Below are 6743 nucleotides of genomic sequence, written 5' to 3' on the forward strand. Positions count from 1 at the left end.
CAACAATGCCTGCCCAAACGTTCACAGAAAATCCGTGTTGATGACGTGATTGCACAATTGCGTGCGGATTCTCGTCAGCCCACACATGTTGATTGTGAAAGTTTACAATTTGATCACGTTGGAATGAAGCCTCATCCGTAAAGAGAACATTTGCACTGAAATGAGAATTGACACATTGTTGGATGAACCATTCGCAGAAGTGTACCCGTGGAGGCCAATCAGCTGCCGATAGTGCCTGCACACGCTGTACATGGTGCGGAAACAACTGGTTCTCCCGTAGCACTCTCCATACAGTGACGTGGTCAACGTTACCTTGTACAGCACCAACTTCTCTGACGCTGACATTAGGGTTATCGTCAACTGCACGAAGAATTGCCTCGTCCATTGCAGGTGTCCTCGACGTTCTAGGTTTCCCCAGTGGCGAGTCATAGGCTGGAATGTTCCGTGCTCCCTAAGACGCCGATCAATTGCTTCGAACGGGACACCTTCGTTCTGGAAATCTGTCTCGATACAAACGTACCGCGCCACGGCTATTGCCCCGTGCTAATCCATACATCAAATGGGCATCTGCCAACTCCGCATTTGTAAACATTGCACTGACTGCAAAACCACGTTCGTGATGAACAGTAACCTGTTGATGCTACTTACTGATGTAATTGATGCTAGTACTGTAGAGCAATGAGTCGCATGTCAAAACAAGCACCGAAGTCAACATTACGTTCCTTCGATTGGGCCAACTGGCGGTGAATTGAGGAAGTACAGGACATACTGACGAAACTAAAATGAGCTCTAACATGGAAATTAAGCGTTTCCGGACACATGTACACATAACATCTTTTCTTTATTTGTGTGTTAGGAATGTTTCGTGAATGTTTGGCCGTACCTTTTTGTAACACCCTGTATACCGTTTTTCTACATGCTCTTTTCATATTGTGAATCGCTCCACTGAAGACATATTTTACTAACTCGTTTGCTCGGATTACCTCTTCTGGGTATACTAAATTTGGATTTCTTCTCTTCGTACAATGTCTGTTATGAAAATATCAGTGTATTTCAGATGCTGTTAACAGACAAATTTCTCTCTGTAGTGCTTCTTAAATGTGCTTAAATTGTTGTTTCTTAGAAGACACTGGATTACATCAACGGTACGGTATTTTAAATAAGTACAGCAAAGCAATTTAAATACGCAAGACTGTTTTCATCAATGAATCAAATGTTCTTCACAACTGTCCTGTTGACACCCGATGTTCTTGAAAGTTTCGAATCACATTCTTACACATTTCTCTAAGACGTACATGAGAAATGTGTTGTAAGTATACAGTTTTAATTATTTCAAAAGCGGGATTTCTTCTTCTATGATCTCGTTAGCTGGAAGTTAGATAAGTTTTGCAAGTTTAGACTGAACAACAACTGCTCGAATTGCTTTGTGGACGCTTTAAATAATACAGAAAGTTTCGGTTGTCTTTCACTACCGTTCAGACTTATCGTAAAGCGTGAAGATGTATGGGTCCGCTTTACCTGCCCAAAACCCTCGCCGTGCAAATGATGAGGAAGGAGGAAGGTTGTGAGTGGTTTGGGGGGGGGGGGGGGGCAGGGAGGTGGGGCGGAATGAAGTAATAACATAGTTAAAAGCCCAGGGATAACCTAGGTCGCGTGCTAGAACCCTGTGAGGGACTAAGCGGTTTTTTAGTTACAGGGTCTCGGGAAAACTCAAAAAGGGCTTCAGTGATAAAGGAAGCAGGCCGAACACAGGAAGAACATAGATAAAGGATCCATCTGTATAAAAGTTATAAATTGTCGTAGCTGTGTTGGGAAAGTACCAGAGCTCCAAGCGCTAATAGAAAGCACTGATGCTAAAACCGTTATTGCCACCGAAAGCTGGCTGAAACCGGAGATATGCTCATCCGAAATTTTCGCGAAGAACCTAACGGTGTTCCAAAAGGATAATCTAAGCGCGGTTGGCGGTGGCGTGTTTGTTGCTGTTAGAAGTAGTCGCGAAACTGAAGTAGATAGTTCCTGTGAGTTAGTTTGGCCAGACGTCATTGTTGGCAACCGGAATGAAATAATAAGTGGTTCCTTTTACCGACGTCCCAATTCAGATGATACAATTGCTGAAAGGTTCAAATAAAACTTGAGTTTGATTTCAAACGTGTACCCGACTCATATGAATATAGTCAGTGGTCACTTTGATTTACCCTCGACAAGTTGGCGAAAATACATGTTTAATTCCGGAGGTAGGCATGAAACATGATCCGAAATTTTCCTAAACGCATTTCCTGAAAATAATTTCGAGCAGTTAATTCATGAGCTCACGCGAATAGTAAACGGCGTGAAAACACACTTGAACTCTTAGCAACAAATATTGCTTAGTTAATAACGAGCATCAAGACGGATACAGGGATTAGTGAACACAGGGTTGTCGTAGCGAGACAGAATATTGTAACTCCCAGATCCTCCAAAAATAAACGAAAAATATACCTATTCAAAAAAGTGAATAAAAATTCACTTGACGCCTTCCTGAGAGATAATCTCCACTCGTTCCAAATTAAGAATGTAAGTGTAGAATTCAAAGAAATAGTAACGGCAGCATTTGAGAGATTTATACCGAATAAATTAACAAACGACGGGGCTGATTCTCCTTGGTACACAAAACGAGTCAGAACACTGTTGCATAAACAACGAAACAAACATGCCAAATTTAAACAGACGAAAAATCCCAAAGTTTGGCGATCTTTTACAGAAGCTCGAAATTTTTCGTGGATTTCAATGCGAGATGCTTATAACAGTTTCCACAACGAAACTTTGTCTCGAAACCTGGCAGAAAATCCAAAGAGATTCTGGTCGTATGTGAAGTATGCTAGCGGCAAGACACAATGAAAGCCTTCTCTGCGCGATAGCAACGGAGATACTATCGAAGACAGTGCTGCCAAAGCAGAGTGACTAAACACAGCCTTCCGAAATGCCTTCACAAAAGAAAACGAAGTAAATATTCCAGAATTCGAATGTATAACAGCTGCCTACATGAGTAACGTAGAAGTAAATATTTTCTGAGTAGTGAAACAACTTAAATCACTTAATAAACGCAAGTCTTCTGGTCACACTGTATACCAATTAGGTTCTTTCCAGAGTTTACTGTTGCAATAGCTGCATAATTAATAACCATATACAATCGTTCGCTTAACGAAAGTTCCGTACCCAAAGACTGGAAACTTGCACAGGTCACACCAATATTCAAGAAAGGTAGTAGGAGTAATCCACTAAATTACAGACCCATATTATCGTCGATATGCAGCAGGATTTTGGAACGTATATTGTGTTCGAACATTATGAATTACCTCGAAGAAAACGGTCTATTGACACACTGTCAACATGTATTTAGAAAACATCGTTCTTGTGAAACACAACTAGCTCTTTACACATATAAAGTGTTGAATACTATTGACAGGAGATTTCAGATTGATTCCGTATTTCTGGATTTCCGGAAGGGTTTCGGCACTGTACCACACAAGCTGCTTGTAGTGAAATTGCGTCCTTACGGAATATCGTCCAAGTTATCCGACTGGATTCGTGATTTCCTGTCAGAGAGGTCACAGTTCATAGTAATTGACGGAAAGTCATCGAATAAATCAGAAGTGATTTCTGGCGTTCCTCAAGGTAGTGTTATAGACCCTTTCCTGTTCCTTATGTGTATAAACGATTTGGGAGACAATCTGAGCAGCAGTCTTACGTTGTTTGGAGATGACGCTGTCGTTTATCAAGTAATAAAGACATCAGGATTCCGAAACAAGTTGCAAAACGATTTAGAAAAGGTATCTGTATGGTGCGAAAATTGGAAATTGACCCTAAATAATGAAAGATGTGAGGTCATCCACATGAATGCTAAAAGGAATCAGTTAAACTTTGGTTACACGATAAATCAGTCTAGTATAAAGGTTCTAAGTTCAACTAAATACCTAGGAATTACAATTACGAACCACGTAAACTGGAAGGAGAACATAGAACATGTTGTGCGGAAGGCTAACCAAAGATACTTAAAAAATGTAACAGAACTACTAAGGAGACCGCCTACACTACGCTCCTCTTTTAGAATACTGCTGCGCAATATGGGATTCTTAACAGATAGGACTGACGCAGTCCATCGAAAAAGTTCAAAGAAGGGCAGCACGTTTTGTATTATCGCGATATAGGGGAGAGAGTGTCACTGAAATGTTACAGGATGTGGGATGGACATCGTTAAAACAAAGGTGTTTTTCGATGCGGGGCAACTTCTCATGAAATTCCCATCACCAACTTTCCCCTCCAAATCCGAAAATATTTTGTCCACACTGACCTACATAAGGAGAAAAGATCACCATGATAAAATAAGGGAAATCAGAGCTCGTACGGAAATATATAGGTGTTTGTTCTTTCCGGGCGAAATACGTGTTTGGAATAATAGAGAATTGTGAAGGTGGTTCGATGAACCCTCTGTCAGATACTTAAATGTGACCAGCAGAGTATCCATGTAGATGTAGATGTAGATTTAGAGGCTCCCTTATTAGAGTGACAGCGAAGACTGTAACGGCAGTGAAGGCTGAGCGAATAGATATCGGTACGGCGGAACAAACAGAACTGTAATCTATCTTTTTCTTAAAGAAAAAAAAAGCTTTGAATCTTTTATATCTGACTTCGGTCAGTACACAAAGTGCTCGGCGCCCGTTTACCAAAGGTGCAGCTGGAACTTAAAATCCTGGAGCTAACCCGTCCAGTCTTAAGAGCTGAATTATTCTACAAACTCAACCCTATAATTCCACGTACAACAACGGGGTGTTTCTCTACTTACAAAAATACCCCGGGAGTTAACAAATCCTCAGCCACCAGTGGCGCTACTACTCAATCGGATTCTAAAGAGAGTAGTCTGCGACGTTACACGTCAAATCAGAGGAAGCCGGATTCCTCAAAAATCTGTCTTTATCATAATGAACCTTAACCTCTAAAATTTAGGATAAAACACGTAAAAAACAAAAAACAAAATTTCAGCTATGCAAGAGGTAAGATTTTCAGACGAGAACACCATGGATTTTGGAAATTACAGACTGTTAAAAAGCAAAACAGACAAAAGAATCAAAATAAAGCCCACCTAGGGGTTGCATTCGCAGCTTCAAAAAATATTCCTAGTTCCGTAGTTGAAGTAAGACCTCCTTTCAACAGACTAATGACAATTTACTTAAAGTGTGCAAATGAAATGTAGACAGTAATTAGTGCACATATGCTTCTCAGCCAAGACAATAAAACAAACACAGAAAAAGTAAATAAGCTGTGGGAGGTGGTAGAAAATAGAATACCTAAAACTGTAGAAAATCATGTGAAAGTTTTAACTGCCGATTCTAATGCAAAATAAGGGAAAGAGCGAAAATTCAGCAAACCGACAGGTGTTTTCCCTCCTCGTTAAGCGACCAATCAAAACGAAGAGAGAACGGCAGAAATATGTAGGAATTTCATTCTCAAAATCATATTAACCAATTTTTATGAAAAGCCTCAAAATATAAAAAACTAGAAATAAACATATGGATCACCAAAAAGAGCACAGTTGAATTTCAAACTGATCATATCGAAATCTCGAATCCACATCACAAGGTGATTTTAAACCTTCACGTATGATAAGCAGCAGAAAAAAGGTTGTCATTTATTTCTAAATTTGATACCAACAAAATCCAACAACTGCCATTTCCAATGAACTCGACAAAAGGCAAGCACAAAATTGGTTGGACGGAAACACAAACTTTTCACAACTACCCAAAACCAAATTCCTTTGCAAAGGTGGAAAAACATCCTTGGTGGAATGAAGCATATAAACAACCAATAAATACAAGGGGTTCAAAAAAAAAGTAGTATCAACCAAGAAAATGCAAATGACGTGTTCCTTTCATCTAGATAACAAGACACAAAATTAATTAGACTAACAAAACAATAAAATAACAGTCAACTCTGTGGAACTGAAGATTTTCAAAAGACGGGTGCCAGCCCCAAAAACCTCTACCTCCAGAACGAAAACAACAGCGGGCACTTAAAAATCAAAAAAAGTTCAGAAACCTACAGATTTTTTTAAGAAAAAGAAGATCTTCTAAATTTCCCTGAGCTCACGGATGAGTACCGCCAGAAAATCCCCTAAAAACTAATACAAATTCAGAAGCATCAGACCAAGACCTCCAAAAACATACGTTTTTCATATTAGGTGCATTGTGCTGCCTCCTCCTGCGAGGTAAACCATATCAGCGACCTCAGTAGTCATAAGACATCGTGAGAGAGCAGAATGGGGCGCTCCGTGGAACTCACGGACTTCGAACGTGGTCAGGTGATTGGGTGTCACTTGTGTCACACCCCTGTGCGCGAGATTTTCACACTCCTAAACTTCCCTAGGTCCACTGTGTCCAATGAGATAGTGAAGTGGAAACGTGAAGGGACACGTACAGCACAAAACCATACAGTCCGACCTCGTCTGTTGACTGACAGAGACCGTCGACATTTGAAGTGGGTCGTAATGAGTAACAGGCAGACATCTATCCAGACCATCACACAGGAATTCCAAACTGCACCAGGATCCACTGCAAGTACTACGACGGATAGGCGGGAGGTGAGAAAACTTAGATGTCGTGGGCTGTTCATAAGCCACACATCACGCCGATAAATGCCAAACGACGTGGTGTAAGGAGCGTAAACACTGGACGATTGAACAGATGAAACATATTGTGTTGAATGACGAA

Source organism: Schistocerca piceifrons, chromosome 3, assembly GCF_021461385.2.
Source record: "Schistocerca piceifrons isolate TAMUIC-IGC-003096 chromosome 3, iqSchPice1.1, whole genome shotgun sequence".
Taxonomy (NCBI): Eukaryota; Metazoa; Arthropoda; class Insecta; order Orthoptera; family Acrididae; genus Schistocerca; species Schistocerca piceifrons.